The sequence below is a fragment of the Oculina patagonica genome, chromosome 5, assembly GCF_052425735.1.
Source record: "Oculina patagonica isolate OP01 chromosome 5, crgOcupat, whole genome shotgun sequence".
Taxonomy (NCBI): domain Eukaryota; kingdom Metazoa; phylum Cnidaria; class Anthozoa; order Scleractinia; family Oculinidae; genus Oculina; species Oculina patagonica.
In genome coordinates, this window is record NC_135762.1 from 20,907,164 (window position 1) to 20,928,800 (window position 21,637).

Below are 21,637 nucleotides of genomic sequence, written 5' to 3' on the forward strand. Positions count from 1 at the left end.
TGAGAAAAGTTTTTAGTAAAAAAAAACCTTCTGTGTTTTGTGGCAACCCTGAACGTACAATCACATCCTATAACAGTTTTTTATTTTCCAAACTCGCATGCGAAAAGTCAGAAGAGTTAATCAAAACAAACAACAAAAAAGAGAAAGATTGAGAATGTTCTAGTGTGTCAAAGTTCGCGTTAATTAATGGCGTGCTAGTGATCCCACGCTAAATGTTCTTAGCGTGAGATTGAACACGCTACCATTTCAACGCGTCCGAAACAATATCAAGCTTGTCCTTCGGTGTCCCTTGAACTGACTTGGCGTGCTGAGCTAGCATGTCGTGAGTGTTCTATCACCTTGAGTATCAAAGTCCGTGGAGGGTCACAAATTGAAAACAAAATCAACAATTTTTTTAAACTTTTTTTTAACAAAGTTACTTTCGAAAGTGACAAGGCTTTTTCTCATTTTCTGATATTTCCTGCCGGCGCCAGTGAACAACGAAGGTTAATTTGCTTTCACCTTAACCGAGATCAAATTTGCACGCTAGTCCACGAAAGCAGTTTTGAAGTTTGTTTATTTGTTGCTGCTGTTTTTTCGCTACAGGATTGTACTTGCAGTTGTTAGCTAGCCAGCCTGTAGCATTGAAGTCCATTAAGGGACACTGTCACCAGTTTCACTTCAAAAACTCGATAGCCTAATGACATATGGGATAGTGGGTCCAATTTTGTTAAAAATCACCATGCAATTGAACTGAAGCGTTAAACAAGCGATATTATTATTATGATGACATCAGAAACTTTAGATCTCAACTTGAAAAAATCAGAATTTGTTTTTCAAGTTTTGTCCGTGTGGACTGGAAACACACCTAAAAATTATTATGGCTTTCTTCTTCCTTTAACAACAATTTACTTTATATCTCCATCTTGATGTACAAGGTGCATTTCATGTAGGAGAAGACCTATTCGCCAATTGCAATTTTAGTACTTTTTTACCGAAAACATTAAAATCCCCGTGACAGTGCCCTTTAAATTGGCTTATATTCGCAAGCTTCCTGTACTGTAGCCCCCTTTCGACGACATTGTTTCCAGGCCAATTTTCTGTTTTTGCATTTTTGCGACAGTTAATTTTAATTATTAGCTATCCAAGGGCAAGCCCAATTTTTCTTTGATAGTATTTCGCAGAAATAAGCTTACCTGTAACCTAAATGGCTTGTTTTTTGCAAACTTGCGTGCACTTGCATATAAACCGTTTCTCCATTCTATGCGGGAATGTACGCAAATTAAGTGACGCGTTTGTTTTACGCGATGCAAAAACGTTTATTTACTTATTGATAATTTACTTAGTGATTGGTTCAAAAAATAATGCAACGGTAATCTGACCAGTCAGAGCAAAAGGTTTCTCGTCTCGTCCAATTGGGTATGAATCCAAACCGATTCACGCGAGCTATCCATATTTCGTTTGTGTTTTTTCTTTCTAAAAAAATTCACTTAGAGTTTGGGAAAAATATTTTCGGAAGAATTTGACTGAGATCTTTAATGTAGTTTTAGAAATGCTACAGCACCCATCGTAGCACTAAGGAAAAAGTTAATTAATTAATACCGTTGGTGAAACGAAATTGTGAAAACATATAGGTAAAAATACGTCCATGATAAAAGTGAAAGTCTTAATAGCTGTACATCAATAACAACAAAAAGATACAAAATTCAAACTGGTTGTTGAAACATTACTGTTGAATTTCTCAAACGGTCACTCCAGGAGAATTTATGACATTAACCTTCGATTCGATTTCGTTTTCACTAATTTTCTTAATCTTTTAATCGCCTCACTGTTCGCCTCAATGCACAGCAACAGTTCATCTTTTTAAAGCAGATATTAGAGCAAACTGCAAATTATGAAATTAAAGCCATACGTAATCTTAGCAGTACGGTATAAATCCGCATATAGGGAAGATATCTGTTTACAAACATTGTCTTTGTTATTTAAATGTCCAACAAGTTGAACAAAAGAACTCTTTGATTTGCCAGCCAATAGTTTTCTGGTTGGCACATTAATAACAATAGGTGACGTCAACAATATCTTTGCTATAAGAACCTCAAATTTATGAACCTGTTAGGCTAGACTTTTCATTTATACCCCGTTTTTAAGTTTTATACAAGAACCTGTTTTTAGAACTCGTGGAAATTTAGAATGCATAAATAAGTTAAAACAAGCTCTGCTGCCGGGCAAAAAAACGAGCGAGCCAAATCTTTTGCAATGACATTTCCATATATGTTATGACCCCGCACGAGAACGTCACCAAACAAACGTTTTACTGAGCAGAATCAGCTCTGCACGTGCGTTTTAAATCCTGGTACATTTCTCGGCTGTTCTCTGCAAAAAACAACGTCAAATGACCAATTTCTGCGTATTTTAAAGAGCGTGAACGACGACGGCTAAATTTTCGTATTTCCTTTTGAGGATAAACGCTTTCTTTACATATTCAGCTGCAGCTTGTTCCCAAACCAATAGATATACTGAATACATCTGGATAATCGCGAGATTCTCAAGTAAAAAATCAATTCTTTTTGCAACAGGCGTTTTCCTCGGCATCGCCGTCATTATTGCTAAAGCTCCCTAAATTGCAATTTAGAGACGCTACCTATACCTTAAATCTGCAACTTTAAAATACAAGTTCTTTGTTTAGAACATCTGCCTCATAAATGTCGCAAATGGTCGCTCTAGGAGGTTGATTTGCTTACCTCTGATTTCGTCTTTAGTAATTTAGCTTCTACTCGCCTCACCAGGGCGTCACTTTAAGACATTTTTTCTCAAAGTGCAGCAACATTGTATCTTTTGTAAGCAGATGTTAACGCAAACGGCAAATTTGAAAATTAAAGTTATGCGGTTTTTTATCAGTTACCATCAGTGATTAAACCATATCCCTTCAATTTAATTAACCATACAACATAGATCTCAATTTGTTCAGCACGTGACATTTCTAAAGAGCCTCCTCCTATGTTGTTTTTGTCATCTTTAATAGAAACTTTTTTCAATTATATACCTACTTTACTTTGAAAATTTCCCTAAAAATGATAAGAAATAACCTAAATTATAAATCGAATAACTAGTAAACGACACGGAGTAAAATATTGCATTTGTTTTTCATTCTCGTTGAATGAAAATGAAAACCGTAAGCGTTATTCATTATTCACAGCTGCACAGATACGTTTTGGAAAAAATGAAGTCATTTGTAATGTAGCTGTGTAAAAACAGCGTAACAGTTACGTTGCAGACTGAAACGCGGGTAAAGTTTTTCTCCTGGTTGCAATTTTAAACCTTTAAGCAATAAGAAAATTCAAATAAAAATTAACTAAACATCTACCAGTGTTATACAAATAGAAACGTCTTTTTCAAACACCGCGGATGATTTCAATTTCGCAAGCTGTTTTGTGACAAAATAACGTTTGATCTTTTTGATGAAGTAACTTTATAAAAACCTATTGAGCAGTCATGTGAATTAAAAGTCACTGTGAAAAAAGAGAGAAATAGTCAGTGTTTTCTTTTGAATTTTTAAATTTGTAAAGCAGTTTGTAGCTCTTTGTTTTTTTTTTTGTGATACTTGTTTTAGTACATGTCACCTTGGCTTTATGGCAAATATATTCCACTCGTCAGAAAATAAAAGACTTAAATTATTACACGAGCTCTAACAAATTCACAACCAACACATCTCTAGATTTAAGAGCGACTGTCTCTAACTATCGACCAAAATCGACTTTAAGCGGCACACAAGTTGAAAAATTAGAACCGTTTTAATTATATTTTGTCAGCGTAATCTTAAGAGGCATCGTTTTAGAACTTTTGGTTTTACTACCTTAACATCGGTTCTTGACGTCGAACGGCGAAAATATTGCCAATATCTAATTAGTCTAATTACAAACACCCAGTCCACGCATATAAACGGACGTACGTATACTGGTTTACGTCTTCATTCAATAAAAGCAGATGATATTTTTTTGTTCGTCCTTTCTGGAGACCGTCGAGGGCAAGGCTTGAAAAACATTCGAATTGTTGCGTGATCTCTACACGCTGTTGATTATGCAATTTAGTAAAGGTTGGTGTTATTTGCTTTTTAAAAAACAGCTTACAAGCTGTTGGTCGAAGAAAACCTATAGCTTTACAATAACTTTTTATGTTCCTGCCGGCGCCAATGAACAACGAAGGTTAATTTGCTTTCACTTTAATCGAGATCAAATTTGCACGCTGGTCCACGCTTATTTGTTGCTCGGCTTTTTTTTCGCTACAGGATTGTACTTGCAGTTGTTAGCTAGCCAGCCTGTAGCATTGAAGTCCATTAAGGGACACTGTCACCAGTTTCACTTCAAAAACTCGACAGTCTAATGACATATGGGATAGTGGGTCCAATTTTGTTAAAAATCACTATGCAATTGAACTAAAGCGTTAAACAATTGATATCATTGTGATGCCATCAGAAACTTTAGGTCTCAACTTGAAAAAATCAGAATTTGTTTTTCAAGTTTTGTCCGTGTGGACTGGAAAAACAGCTAAAAATTATTATGGCTTTCTTCTTCCTTTAACAACAATTTACTTTATATCTCCATCTTGATGTACAAGGTGCATTTCATGTACAAGAAGACCTATTCGCCAATTCTAGTATTTTTTACCGAAAGCATTGGCTTATGACGCTTATCTTCGCAAGCTTCCTGTACTGTAGCCCCCTTCGACGACATTGTTTCCAGGCCAATTTTTTGTTTTTGCATTTTTGCGACAGTTTATTTTAATCATTAGCTATCCAAGGGCAAGCCCGATTTTTCTTTGAAAGTATTTCACAGAAATAAGCTTACCTGCAATCTAAATGGCTTGTTTTTTGCAAACTTGCGTGTACTTGCGCTTCGCTAAAATCAGACGATATTCCGCAAGATTGAGCAGGGTAATTGTTTTATTATTCAACAAATTGTCAACGAACATGTTTTGCTGATAGAAAAACTGTAATTATGCAGTGCAACCTACGTATATCGCAGGATATCTGTTATGTACGGATGACAGATAACGTTAACATTTTGACCATATATGGGCAGCGCAAGCATGTGTTGAATAAATCTGGATAATTGCGAGATTCTCAAGTAAAATATAAATTCATTTTGCAACAGGCGTTGCCCTCGGCGTCGCCGTCGTTATTACAAAAGTTCCCTAAATTGCAATTTAGAGACGCAACCTAAAATCTGAAAATTACAAGCTCTTTGTTTAGAACATCTGACTCATAATAGTCGCTCTAGGAGGTTGATTTGCTTACCTCTGATTTCGTCTTTAGTAATTTAGATTCTACTCGCCTCACCAGGGCGTCACTTTAAGACATTTTCTCTCAAAGTGCAGCAACATTGTATCTTTTGTAAGCAGATGTTAACGCAAACGGCAAATTTGAAAATTAAAGTTATCCGGTTTTTTATCAGTTACCATCAGTGATTAAATCATATCCCTTCAATTTAATTAACCATACAACATAGATCTCAATTTGTTCAGTACGTGACATTTCTAAAGAGCCTCCTCCTATGTTGTTTTTTTCAGTCATCTTTAATAGAAACTTTTTTTAATTATATACCTACTTTACTTTGAAAATTTCCCTAAAAATGATAAGAAATAACCTAAATTATAAATCGAATAACTAGTAAACGACACGGAGTAAAATATTGCATTTGTTTTTCATTCTCGTTGAATGAAAATGAAAACCGTAAGCGTTATTCATTATTCACAGCTGCACAGATACGTTTTGGAAAAAATGAAGTCATTTGTAATGTAGCTGTGTAAAAACAGCGTAACAGTTATGTTGCAGACTGAAACGCGGGAAAGTTTTTCTCCTGGTTGCAATTTTAAACGTTTAAGCAATAAGAAAATTAAAAAAGCCTTAACTTAACATCTACCAGTGTTATGCAAAAAAAACGTATTTTTCAAACACCGCGGATGATTTCAATTTCGCAAAATGTCATGTAACAAAAAAAAAAGTTTGTGAACTTTTTGATGAAGTAACTTTATAAAAACCTATCGAGCAGTCATGTGAATTAAAAGTCACTGTGAAAAAAGAGAGAAATAGTCAGTGTTTTCTGTTTAATTTTAAATTTGTAACGCAATTTGTAGCTCTTTGTTTTATTTGTGAAACTTGTTTTAGCACCTGTCACCTAGGCTATATGGCAAATATATCCCACTCGTAAATATAAGACTTAAAATTATTACACGAGCTCTAACAGGTTCACAACCAATACATCGCTGTAAATTTAAGAGCGACTGTCTCTAAATATCGACCAAATCGACTTTTTGCGGCATAAGTCGAAAAATCGACCGTTTTTATTTTTATTTTCTCTTGTAAGCATAATTTTAAGACATAGTTTTAGAACTTTTGGTTCACTTTGCGACCTCATCATTGGTTCTGGGCGTCGAACGTCGAAAATATTGCCAATATCTAATTAGGTGGACTCTTCATGGTTTACGTCTTTATTCAGTAACAGCAGATGATATTGTTTCTGTTCGCCAGTTCTAAAGACCGTCGAGGATAAGGCTTGAAAAGCATTCGAATTGTTGCGTGATCTCTAAACGCTGTTGATAATGCACGCCTTCAATTTAGTAAAGTTTGCTGTTAATTGCTTTTAAAACAACAGCTTAAAATGGTCGAGACAGCAGCAAAAATGTAGAAATTTTCAAAAATAATACGACTTTTTTAATTTTCACAAACATGTTTCGACGGTACATCCGTCATCGTCAGTGTGACGGTTATGAAAGTTTACAGTGATTTACGTGCCTGTTACAAATCATACGTTACATTGCGTTGGAAAGCAATACGCTAGATAAATTTCGAAGTTAAAGGTATTAAAAAGAAGCGCGCGCGCGTGCAGCTATAGGGAAAGCGTCAAATTGATGTGTTTGACATGTTGATTAAGGTCCTCAATCAACAGGTCAAACATGTTTGTGAAAATTAAAAAAGTCGTATTATTTTTGAAAACAGCTTAAAAGCTGTTTTTCCGGCTCTATTGATCATTCACAACAACATGCAGGTTCAAATAGGAGTTAAAACTTTACAATATTTTTTTTATGTTCAGCCTCGACAAAACATGTTTGTGAAAATTAAAAAAGTCGTATTATTTTTGAAAACAGCTTAAAAGCTGTTTTTCCGGCTCTATTGATCATTCACAACAACATGCAGGTTCAAATAGGAGTTAAAACTTTACAATATTTTTTTTTATGTTCAGCCTCGACAAAAAAAAACAAAAACCAACGGGCGGATCATGCCAGAACTACACACGGCAAACTTAATTAAAATGACGGCAATTTGTTTGCTTTCAAGTTTCAATCATACTGGGCACATATTTTAAAACCGTATTTCATACATTCACTTGTTGATCAATCTAGTTAGTGATACTTTTAGATCCACAACTGTGGAATTGTTCAGTTCATTGACAAGTCTTTCAAATTTTCAACTGCCAGTGATCGTCAGGTGGGGCCCTAGCAAGGAAAGGAGTAGTAATGTACTACACTCTGAGGCAAAAATTTTTGCCACAGAGATTTAGTACATACTACTTCCAGTGCTGAATTTTTGCGCTGGATTACAAGCGGAGCGTTTCATAGTATTTTATTTATAAAATGCATGAAACTTATGATCAAATATAATAAAATATTATATTTGCTCCTTATCTTAACAACTGACACAAGGCTGAAAAACCAACCCTAACTCAACCCTAGGTTCAGCGGAGCGTTTCATAGTATTTTATTTATAAAATGCATGAAACTTATGATCAAATATAATAAAATATTATATTTGCTCCTTATCTTAACAACTGACACAAGGCTGAAAAACCAACCCTAACTCAACCCTAGGTTCAAAATAAAAAAAACTTCTTATACTCTTTTTCAAAATTTTGGATACAGTGCTTTTAAACAAGCCGAGTTTTTATGCTGTTGTTATTATCATGGTAAATCTCTTGTACTGAATATCTGTTGTGAATTATCTTCTAAAACTGGATCCAAAAATGGATTTAAAATTGGATCCAAAAATGGATTTAAAACTGGATCCAAAAATGGATTTAAAACTGGATCCAAAAATGGATTTGAAAAATGGATTCAAAAAATAGAATCAAAAATAGAACTAAATCTTAGAATCAAATCACAGAACCAACCCTTGCTAAACCCTTTAATCAAAATAAAAAAATCTCTTATACTCTTTTTTAAAAATTCAGTGCGTTTAAAATCAACTCTTTTATTCCTGCTTGCCTTTTCATATGCAAAAATCAGATTTGGTTCCCACTGTTATCATATTATTAATAATTAAATACTTCTTATCCAAGGTCATAAGAAAATTCAAAAAGCATTTTCTATTTTGGCAACTATATATAGCAACACAATAATATTTACTTTTTGATTTTTTCAGCCAATCAGAGCTTTCATTTTTTTGTCCAAAATTGTTTCTTAAATGTATAATTTTTCCGAATTGGTTTCAAAGTTGGTTGGGTTTTAGAAGCAGTTATTTCACCATGGTTTACACACAAGCGCAATTGGAAGAGAAAATAATACATGCAACCGAGGTGATATCAGAGTCTTATCAGATATGTTTGGAGCTGTATCAGACACCAAAAGTTGATATTAATATGAAGCTTGATGAATTTAAACAGAATTTATCTACAATGGATTTGGATACTGTAGAGGAGGGATTTGAGAAGGGTTTGTCGCTGTTCACAGAGATAAAGAAGATGATTTTTTGTTGTAAATGATGCTGTTATTAATATGCTTTTGTGTTAAAAGATGTCTCCATTTACCGGCTAGTTTATAGTTATAATTATTACAAATAACACAAAACCATTCCTTTTTAGAAGCATATACTCTTTTCGATCTTCTTTTTGCATCCATTTTGTCCTTTTCAGTAAAATATCTCCGGACTTCAACCATTTATATATATATATACTTTAGAAATTTTTATATGGTTTTATGCGTTTTTTACTAAAAGTTATATCAGTAATATTCATACTAATTTAAAATATAATTTAAAATCATTATATGTGTTCTTTGATATCGCCCTTAAGGAAAAAACGCATAAAACCATATAAAAATAAAATCTCTTTGTAATATATATATATATGAATGATAAAAGATTTATAATCGGTTTAACCTCGGATAAAAATGATAGATCGAATGATATTAAAATAATTGCTAAAATCTTAGAAGATGAATTTAATTTCAAGCACATGGTATTTAATCAGCCAAAGAGTGTAGTTGTTATGGATGGTGGTGCTAACCCATGGGCTGATTATATTGAAGCATATTTTGATAATTATAAAGATACTAATTACGTAATATCAAATTTGTTTAATTTAGATATTGTCGAAATGCTTTTTGATAACGGCTGTAGTATTATAAATATTGATACCTTTTTTTATAATGAAGATCAATTGGATGAAAAATTAGTTGTTGATAAATTCAATGTTTTTTTAAAATGAATGTATGTCCTAAAATATTTTTTGTAATCAAATACTGATTTATAAAAATATTATACTTAATATTTTTATTTGCATGTGTAATACTTGATAATTGATTTTAAGGCACTCTTAACATATACTCCATAAATAAAATTAAAAATTGTTTATATATCTTTTAAATCCTTGATTGGAATCCAACTGTTGAAGTCATCACTGTATCCTTTCCACTTAACTAAAGCTTGTTTTTTCTTATAATCTCTACGGATCACTTTATCAATTCTGAATACATCCTGTTTTGCTTTTAATAATTCAGGTTCATAAAAGCTTCCTTGTATGTCTTCATTATTGAGATCTTTCAATTTGTATGTAATGGGATTAGTATGTTGGATCTTAGTAATTACGAACATTTCTTCACTCCAATTCGGTGTATAACCCTTATCGAAAACAATTCGTTTATACTTAGATATTCGGACCTTGTCACCTATTTTGAATTTCGGTCTCTGTTTTGATGTTTTCATATCACCGTATAGGTTAAAGTAAACAGTTCCTTCATTTTTTTTATTTGAAGCTTCTATGGGTGTCATTTTGATAGAGCTATGTTTTGTATTATTATATTCTTTTACTATTTTTGGTAGCATTTCAAGATACTGTGTATTACCTTGAATAGTAAACTGTTTGTACATTTTATTTTTCAAAGTTCTATTAAATCTCTCAATAACAACAGCTTTACCTTCATTAAAAGTAGAATACATGTTAATATCATTTTGCTTTAGCCATTCCTTGAATGTTTTGTTATAAAATTCAGATCCCTTATCGACCCAGAGATATTCAGGTTTACGCTTGTCATTAATGACAATATTGTTGAAAGCGTTAGTTATTGATGCACCTTTCTTATCTTTCAATTGTATAGCCCAAGCGGATTTACTGAATACGTCAATTATAGTCAATAGATATTTATAACCTTTATTCCATTTTGAAAGTTTATCCATAAAAACTAAATCAGCAGACCATATGTCGTCAATTCCATTTGATATTACTCTTCTAGTTTTAAATTTTCGTCTGATTGGCTTATGTAACTCATCGGCTAATTGTTGAGACCAATCATTTTTACTCAACGCCGTTTTCCGTTTTTTGTCTTCTTTTGTTTTACACCCATACCTACTTTAGCCTTGGTAGCAATAGTGTTCCTTGCAATAGCATGACCCCATTGTCTGTCTTTCCATGGGATAGCATCAAGGGCTTTTACCATCTTTTTATCAGCTTCGTTTTTGCATTTAACCTGATCTTTTGAGGGTTTATTTGCACAGACGCTGTAATCTACATCATGTTGCATCGATACAGCATCTGTTTTACCAGTTGGTGACTGATATATTTTTAGTATTTTACCTGTATTTGGATCCCATTTTACCTGTTTTTCAAGAGGATTACCCGGACCGGTATATTTATGGCCTGGTATAACAAACCCCTTTTTGGGTGCTACTTTCAGAATAGCTTTATGAATATCGATACCTTCACCTTTGATGAATTTACTCTTTTTGTTTTTACAGATTGAGCATGTTGATTTTTCAATATTTTTTCCGTTTTTTGATTTTGTCTTCTTTTTATTTATTGAATTTGTTTTTTTCTTACATGAAACGCAGTATGATTCACACATTATATATATGTTAGATATTAATCACAGTATTTATTCCTCCATTTTCCTGCTTTTTTATCCCAAACGGTTCCAGAGCATGACGGATCTTGATGCTCACTTGGAGATGTCCAGAATTTCTTTGAGAATAATCCGTTTTTCGTGTTGAAGGCACCTTTTGCGATATCACCCGACCAATACTTTTTAAATAAATCCTTATCACCACCAGTAATACCTATTATGAAGCTTGCAACGTCTTGAGCTTGTTGAAATCCTGGAATCTTTTCGCCGACCTTTTTGTTAATCGTTTCACCAACTCCTCGCCCCTTTTTCTCACTCACAAAACGAGTTTTAGTAATACCACAAGAAACGCATTTCGATTTGAGCATTAAACGATTGTTTTTTGTTCTCACATATTTTTCAGAACCAGGAACTGAATTAGTTTGTATTTTTTCACGTACGCAAAACGATTTTACCATTTTATATATAATATGATTACATATTTTTGAAATAATTGCTTATAAAACGTTCATTGTACATCGTATCAGACATTGATAATGGCATTAATATATCGTGATACTTTTTATCGTACACCAATGCTTGATGCAGGAAATAAATACAATAATAGCCACAAAGAACCGAATCAATATGTTGATATTGTGTGTTATTATACAAAACTTGTTTTATTCCATCAGTCTCTGCTCTCATTTTAAATTCATTGGGGTAAGGCATTCCAAAACTATCAAAATACCACAATGTTTCTTTCTTATGAGCAGGGACGCAACAAGTCCAATGAGTACCGACACCTTTATATCTGTCTAAATTGATTATACACGGGCTATGTGTTTTAGGCATGTGTTGGTCTCTGCTGTATATCCCTGTGATATTAATTCCCAAATACTTACACCATCTCAGGAGATCAATATTACTCAGAGGTATTCTTTTTGACAAATGCAGGCTTTCTTACTTTCTTTTCGGTTTTAAGATTTTTTTTTTTTGGAAGCACTAATCCACCTGTTCTAAGAAATTTATCATATGATCCTATTACTGGAGGAGATCTGTAAGATAATACATCTTTCTTACTTGGTAGTTTAATTTTACCACCGTTTTTTGATCTTTGTTTTCTAATGTTTGGTGATGGATAATAAGGGTATTCTATTTGCATTCCTGTACCTCCTTGATTATCAGGAGTGACTTGAATTCCTTTTCCAATCACCTTTCGCATTTTACTTATTTGTGTTTTAGATAAAATCAATGTAATCCCTTTACCCTTACTTTTTAGTTTATTATACCGTGTTATTTGTCTTTCTGTAAGGTATAACTCAGTATTACCCTTCTTTTTGATCTGATGCTTATCAATCAATAAACTCACTTCACTTGAATTTTTGATTGCTCTGGCTAGCTTTTTCATTTGGCCTTCTGTTAAAGGAATATATGTTGAAATATATTTTGTGCTCATAGTCTTGCTCTATATATAATAGTGTTAGATTAAATATTACATAAAAATAAGTTCATTCCCAATTTTGTCAATTACAATTTTTTCTTCATAAAGAACTACAGCGTATATCATGTAATCGTCAGTAGCTTGTACATTCAATCTGTAATGAAACAATAACTGTTTTGGATCATCGGTAACCGATTCCTTATGATTTCTTAAATCGAAATAGATAACAGGAAATAATTCAGAATAATTTTGTAAATTTAACTGAGTTCCTGTATTGTAGTCGTTGGTTCTAAATGCATATTCTTGAATGTCATTATATAATCTTGGTTTAAAATCACAATCATACTCTAGTTCTGGAGTAAAATATGAATTCCCAAGTTGCAATCGACAGGTAGATAGTGTACATGCATTATCACCCGCATTTATTTTAAAAGTATCAAAAATAAAGGGATTTTCTAATTCATTATTTGACTTGTTTCTTTGTAGATATACAAAAACATGTTTTGCATTTTTAATAGCTGGTGTAATTTGATATATTCCGGAAATAGCATTTGTTGGCGATGAATGTTTAATAAATTCTCTTAAATATGTCCATTTTGTTGCTGTTAAAAAACTACTATTCACTAATTTTTGTCCTGCTGATGTAAAGTTCAAACGTGGTAACCATAACTGAAAATCTAGAACAACATACCGTGTTTCATCCCCATCAACTCTGTAAATAAATTCCCTATCATCATTGAGTGTTATATTTAGTTCGATTTGCATAGGTGGTATCATTTTATCTCGTAGTTCTTGAAAAATGGAAAACCTATTCAACGGTATACAAGCATATACGTCTTTTGATTGTGAACACAATTCAGCTCTTTTAATTGCTCCTACTTTTGGGGCTGTTGTTAAATTGCCCACTAATACAGCTCTATCGTCAAGATACCAATTAAAATTGGTAGCTACTGTACGGCTATAGTCATCAGAAAATTCAAGCAATCCTTTTATAAAACAGATTTTATGCAGGTCATTACCATCGTAAGGTTTTTTACCTCCTGAAGTTATCATAATGTGATTTATAATACTGGTACTATCATTTATCGTTGACGTTAGCGCAGGTGTTTCTAGAGCATTGACCGCAATGTTCGATCCATCAGCCTTTTTCTCAAGTTTATATTTCACGATAAAATACCCATTATACCAATCAAACCAACTAGACCTATCAGTCATATTGAATATATACCCTGTTTTTTCCTGATATAGCCCATTTGCAGGTCGAATAATAGGTGTTTGCAGATTAAATCGGAGATAATCAACTTTTTCAACATTTTCTATGCTTCTGAAACTCATTTATATTATTAGATTAGATAATTTACTTCAATTGTGCTAATCGTTTTAAAATAAGATCCCCAGCTTTTTCACTTCTATTTAACACGGTTTTTAAACTTTTCTTTTGTGCTTTGATTATTGGTGATTTATTGATATCTTTTATCATTTTTTTAGCATATTGTCCGATATTTGATAAATCATTAGTTATTAAACCTGATCCTTTATGGCGATATTGATATAAACCTTTTTTAGGGTTATAAAATTTTGACCATTCGTATACTCGATTCATTTTATATTATTAGTTTAGATTAATTCACCTCTTTGATAACGATATGAAACGCCGTATCGATTTCATTTAAATCAATGGGACGATTATACGAATCGGTTATATATATTCGAATTGAATCAATGCTATTTTTATTAATTGGAGAAAATTTCAATCTTCTCGGTTCAAGAGTGAAAGGAAATGACCTACGAATTCCTTGTGCTATAATACTAAAACAAAATAAAACGTCTCTTGATTCATCTGTCAAGGATCTTTTAGTCAAATCGCAATGAATACATATCATATCAACGCTCCTTGTTAAATCAGGTATTTTGTCACTTATATTACTACCTGAAGTTAAAATTTTCTTATCAAAACCCAGTATCATATTAAAGTCTGATACAGATAGATCTAATTCATAATTTGGCTGTATGGTTATTATTGTTCTAAATAATGATAAATCAAACGTAACTAAAAATGGATAATCATCGCCATCTTTACCAGTTGTATTTTTTAAAAAAGTATCAATATCACTATATGAATACATGCCATTAGGAAATTCAACATTTTTAAAACTTGTATCACTACCTGTTGTTTTTCGATATCTAATCTTATTATTGGTGAATGAAGCCGAAATATTATACCAGCTATACGTCATACTGATTATTTCGTCTAGTGCCATCTCATAATTTTTATTTGGATCAAGGAATAAAGGCTGGTCAAGATAAATTGTAAAATCATGTGCTTTCTGATTATAATTATTGGCTTGTCTTTTTGCCCTAAATGAACTAAGTATCAAATGTTTCTCCATTATATATATTTAAATTAGATAAAATAATTGTTATAAATTTTTTCATATAGACGCTTTGTAATTCTTTTCACTCTTAACAGTTCGTCCAATATTGTAACACCTTGATTTCTTACTTCATTACTTGAATTTCCAGCGTTAATGCTTCCGCAAATTACATCCAGTTTTTCAATAAGTTTTTCAGGGTCTCTGTAATAAATAGCCTTATAATTATGGGCTAGACCGCCACCTTCCCATTCATCGTCTTCTCTATCAGAATCAGGCGCTGTGTCCCTTCTCATAGCATCTATCTTATCAAATAATGATTCCTCTATAGTTGGTTTTTTTTTATATTTAGTTTTTTTGGGGGTCTTTTTCAATTTTTTTGATTTTTCCTGTAAATCCGAAGCTGAGAAAGGAACCCGTTTGTACTCCATACGTTGTATTTTATGCTTAGTTAATAACAACTGGTTTTCAATTCTATCAATTTGGTTTGTAAAATCTTCATCTATTTCCAACAGGTCATTATATGATTTTCCTTTGTATTTACCAGATTTGATCATATTTTTACCACTTTTCTTCAGTTTGCCTAATAAAACACTAACCTGACGCCTTTCTTCGGCGAGAGATTCCCTTTGACGATCTAACTCCTTTTGATTAGCACTTGTGTCCCATTTTTTTCTCTTCTGTTCTATTGAGGGTGGTGGATCAAAATCGGGCATTTCATCTTCATCTTCTGTTTGAGCTTCATCAATGGGTGGCGGTGGATCAAAATCGGGCATTTCATATTCATCTTCTGTTTGAGCTTCATCAATGGGTGTCGGGGGTGGATAATTTGGCATTTCATCTTCATCCTCATCTTCATCAATTGGAAATTCTGGAAGAGGGTCAAGCTCTTTTAACCCTTTATTATTCAACTTTTTAGTTGCTTCAATTTGTGTATCGAGACGAGATGTTACTGGTTTAAACATTTTTGTGAATTTGATTTGGCCTAATTCATCTGCCAATTTTGAAGACATTATTTGATTATTAATATTCTTGATTTGATTTTCAACTTCTTCTTTTTGATCAGCAATTTTTTGCCAAGCTAATAGACTCATTTATATATATTAGTGTAGATTATTATCAGTCTTTCATCGGTCTTCTAGAAGTCTTTCATCAGTCTTTCATCGGTCTTACAGAAGTCTTTCATCGGTCTTTCATCAGTCTTTCAGGCGTCTTTCATATTATATAACTGATATATATAGATATGAAAATACCGAATCTAGATTCTAAATTATCATCCGATCATGCAAGAAAATTATGCGATTTTATAAGCGAAGATTATAGAATGCTTGTAGCGGGCAGTAGCAATTGTGGTAAAACAAATCTATTGATGTTCATGTTAAGAAAACCTCTTGTTTACTACGATAAAATATATATTTATACCCCAAATCATCATCAGGATAAAATTCAAGATCTTATAAAGTTAATGCAGAAAATATCTGATCATGTAGGTTATAAGGTGCTCGAAGTCGATGGAGAAGCTGACATAAAAAATACAAATGAGTAATCTAAAGATGATAACAGAAAAATTGTTATTTTCGATGATATGATGAATTCAAACAATAAAATTCAGGAGAAAATAGCCAACCACTTCACCGACGGTCGTCATCATTGCATTAGTCCAATATACTTGTCTCAATCATACTACGACGTGCCACAGAAAATCCGTTTAAATTGCTCGCATATGATTTTATACCCACCATCAACCAAGAAATAACCTTCAAATGATCGCACGGGAAAATCTCTTAGATCCGAATTTATTTGATAAACTCAAAAAATACGAGTTCTTGTTTGTTGATAAAGAAAATAACACTGTAACAAAAAATTTCGATGAGAAGATTTAATCTAACATATTAACAGAAAATGGGGTACATTAATGACGAAAATGATTTTATGCATACCAAATATTCTCAAAGTGCAAAACCTGCAATTGGTTTTAAACAACTGGGAGCTGATTTCGATATGGATAACAAAAAGATATTCCGGTTAAATACGCAAGCTGATGTAGCTATCGATGCTGATCTCGATACATATGCTCTTGATCTTTCGTCTGGAGTTAATAAGGGGTACGTTAAACGTCAATGTCTTACTAAAGACGCTCAGGGCAATGACTTTGATTTGGGCCAGTGTAATATATTTAATAGTGAGCCCTTTTATCCCGGTTTGTACAACGATACATCTTTGCCAAATGTGGAATACGTGAGGTTGGAAGACAACAAAGTCAAAGCAGAACTCAACAACAAACTCGCTGATAAAGCTGATCTAAGTACCAACGACGAACAAACATTTAACAGCATAATAAATGTTCCGAATTTCAATCAAGGATACAGCAATATGTCTAACGTGATGAATAAGGAATATATTGACTCCAGAGACGCACTTAAAACAGACAAATCGTACGCAGACAATACATATTTAAAAAAAATCACTGGTACAGCTATGGCTAAAAGCATTCAAAACAAAATCGATAAAACGCTAGCGGATAGTACATATTTAACGAAGCCAGTTGGAAGTGCCCTGGCTCAAAGCCTTCAGACCAAGATTGATATTAACGGTAGTAAATCTATGCAAGCTGATCTCAATATGGATGACCATAATATCACCAATCTAAAAGAACCGATAAATGATACAGACGGTGCAAATAAAAAATTTGTCGTCGATCTTGTTAATCAAGATAAAATAAAACAATCTGTCATAAGAAAAAATGTTTTTTCTTTCACACTAAACCGATCATTATGGAAAACAGAATTCAAAACAAGAAATCTTTCATTGATTGAAAAGGATTTCAAAATACATCATATCAATCTGCATCTTGTTAGTTTCGAAATAAATAGAGAAGTCAAACCTGGAACCAATGGATTGATATATTGGTATCGTGGAAGAGTAAGTATCGATTGTGGGGCTCTTAATCATGGTGAATATACTATTGTTTGTGAGCTGTTTCCACATTGGAATATTAACACTGAATTATTCATTCAGTCAACATCAATCAATGTAGGTAATAAAACAGACAAAAATTTTTCTGAATATAATAAATATTTGATTCATATACATAAAAACAGTGATCATGGAGTTCTCTATATTGACATTGATTTCGATAAAAAACATGATGTACCAACAGATTTCAACAATGAATGGGTTCCTTGTTATTTGATATTTTATGGAGTGATAGGTTATGTTGAAAATGTTGATAGTAGTGTTTATGACAGTTTCATGTATTTCCAAAATGATAATATTTACTTTGAAAAAATTGTCAATATGAACGACAAACAGATCATTAATGTTGAAGCAGGCACTACTGACAAATCTGTGGTTAATTTATTACAATTAAAAAATAAAATAAAATTATTACAGCCCAAGAGCTTTTATAATGAAATATTTGAATATTATTTTGATTTATTAGATCCATCAAATTTCATCATGTCAAATAGCAACGGTGCTGTAGTGTCTGGATTAAATGGTAATCTTGTCTTTAATCCCACAAAATTGTTAGCAGATTTTGATCCAATAAAGGGTTTTATTGGTGATTTCATAATTAATTTAAATGGAAATGTAACTGGATCCGATGACTGGACTATATATATGGCATTAAAATATGACTATAAGACCGGTGATAATAAAAGAATTAAAATAAACTTCAATAATGGGAGTAGTTTTCATTACCCATGGTTCAAAATAGAGTCTAATCAGTTATCAATCGATTATGATTTAGATGTATCTTATGAGGAAATTAGATCTGCTTATATAGGTAAATATTTGAATCTCTGGTATACTAAAATAGGGAGTCAATTTCGGATCGGTATTTGTAACAATGGTATTAGTCTCGATAAAATTTTCTCGGGGTATACGCTGAACGCATCTAGCCTCCAAATTTCTTCAGGTTACTATATACAAAGAATCGGTTTTAGTAAAAATACATACCCGATAAATGGTAAAGAGTATCATAAAATCCAGTTTTTAGACAAGACAAAAAATGTTTTCTTCGAATAAATTATCTAACTAAATTATATGAAAACAGTGAAATTGGTTAGCAATATTATTGATTCTATTGAGAGATTAATTCAAAACATAAGGAAGCTGTATTACACAATAAAGAACAAGCGCAATGCTAAAATGACAAAATGATAAAACAAAAAAATCATATATAACTAATATATATGACTAAACATCGAAAATGCATATTTACATGGAACCATATATCAAGCGAACTGACTGAAGAACAAGTCACAGAATTAAAAGCCTATTACAGCACCTATCACAGAAAATGCTGGGCTTACAAGCAGGCCGTAAAGCGCTTGAAAAGACTGAAATTACTGGGTAACTCTTTGTCTATTCTCTTTGCATCCGGATCCCTTGCATCAAGTATTGCTACAGGAGGTGTTAGTTTGGTTGCAATTAGTACAATAGCGCTTTTAATACAAGGCTGGATGCATCATCAAAATCTCGATTTAAAAATTCAAAATAGTACATATGCATATCAGAGCTACCAGCATTTACTCAACTCAATTAAAAACACGATGAGATGCGGTGATTACAATCCGTCTAGCGTCATAATTTCAATGAAGAACATTGACGATTATGTGACAGATACCGGTCCAATAATCGACAAGTACCTACGAAAATATGATAAGAAATTTATTGAATGATCCGATTTATTTCGCCAAAATTTAATGACAAAATCTCATTCCAATACAATCGATAATAGGCTAACGTTTTCTTGCTTTTGCTAATTTTGATAAATTCACAAGGTAGATTCATCATCAAAAAAAGCTGTTTAATTATGAATTTGGTTGATATAAGTCTTTTTCTACCTTTGTTTACAACAGGAATAGCGCCGGATTCGATAATATCAAACACTTTATAAATTCGATTCCTTTGATCACTAGTCAATTGTACCCTATTTTTAATACATAAATCGTTTAAAACATTCTCAACGTGATACTTCCGATGATATACCGATTTTCGGCGTATTTTATCCATATTTGCATAAAAATCAATGAACTCTTTGTAATAAATAGAACCATGAACCAAACCGCAATTAATACAAACATTTATACCGTTTTGATTTGACATATCCTGCTTACTACAGCATGGCTCAGCATCCTTGTTACCTTCTATCAATAGTTGATCGCATAAAGGGCATATAGGTTCTTTTAAAATTTTTAATTCATCGTGGATTTCAGAATTACAAACCATTATATATATAACACACATAACTTCACGGCACAGCTGTTTTGAGTAAAAAAATCGTTTCCATTTTGGTTTCCATTTTGGTTTCCATTTTGGTTTTGGTTTTGGTTTTGGTTTCCATTTTGTTTCCATTTTGGTTTCCATTTTGGTTTCCATTTTGGTTCCATTTTGGTTTCCATTTTGTTTCCATTTTGGTTTCCATTTTGGTTTCCATTTTGGTTCCATTTTGGTTTCACAATTGTGAATCAAAATATGTAGCTTTTGATTGGTTAAAAAAATCATATGAAGAAGCATTTTAAATATTAATCATTTCAAAACCGTTGGGGGTTCCAGCCCTGATTTGCATATGTCAACTTAAGCCAAAACCAAAAAACGAACCAACTTTTCTGATTCCAGCATCTATCCATAGACTGAATAAATATGTATTTATATCACAAACATTGCTTCTGAGAAGACATATGTTGATCCTTACGAGGCCTTCCACGTCGTCGTTTCTGGTCTTCAGGTATACACTCTAAACGTGCATGATTTTTGTCTTCATTTGATATTTCAGATCTGCTATTTAGGTTCGAAGATAGCATTTTAATAATACAAATATTAGCTTCAAGGATGCTCTGAATACACCACATTTTATTAATGAAGACTATATCATTCGAGCTTTCATCAGCTTCTGGCAGGTGTTTGATATTTAATGTAATATCACTCATTCTATATATATTAATAAAGAAAATAATTATATGTTTATATCTATCACCTATAATAATATAAATATTTATTTTCAAACGCACTATAAAAAACATATAAAGAAATATATATAGTATATAATAAATGGGACGAAATAAAAAATACGATAATGAAGAAGACAGACAAAACGCTATTAAGGAAAGCAAGACCAGATATATGCTAAACAAATCATGGATATGTGATGCATGTCAACATGACTACACGCTCGCTGGAAAGCACTCTCACATGAGGACCAAGAAGCATATTAAAAATACTGTTATCAAGGCTATTGAAGACCAATACAACATAATACCAGCTGAAAACATATAAAGCAATATTATATAATTATATATTGTATAGCACAGTATATATGAATTGCTGTTATCTGTTGCCTTAGGTGACCAAAAATATATTTATTTCTGGTTATCTTTTAAACGCACCAAAAAAATCTCAAAAATAATTTTTACTATAAAAGGACTTAAAGACATAGTAATTTTATATAGTACACAAAAAATGACACAAAAAAATATCTCAACCAATATTAATATGGACGAATCTGATCTCAACAATCTATCTAAAACCGACCTTATAAAACTCATTTTATCACTAAAAGCCGAACCAAAAGCACACAAGCACAAAAAGGTCGAGCCAAAAGCACACGAGCCCCAGAAGCCGAATCAAAGCCCCACCCCCTCGCGTAAAATACCAAAAAAGAAGACATACCAATCTCATTCAAATACTCCTAAACCAATAACAAAAACCCATAATACTCTTAAACAACTATCAAAAAGTTACCTGAGGGATG

The 21,637-nt window shown here is 32.4% G+C and overlaps 1 protein-coding gene across 1 annotated transcript in view; it reads right to left on the bottom strand.

Moving 5' to 3' along the window:
• Window positions 1-1,284, bottom strand: part of LOC144655059 (uncharacterized) — a 31,163-nt gene extending 29,879 nt beyond the window's left edge. The window contains exon 1 of the mRNA XM_078515281.1: window positions 1,176-1,284. The gene's annotated coding sequence lies outside the window, so the exon portion shown is untranslated. The remainder of the gene's footprint in view (window positions 1-1,175) is intronic.
• Between the last annotated feature and the right edge of the window lie 20,353 nt (window positions 1,285-21,637).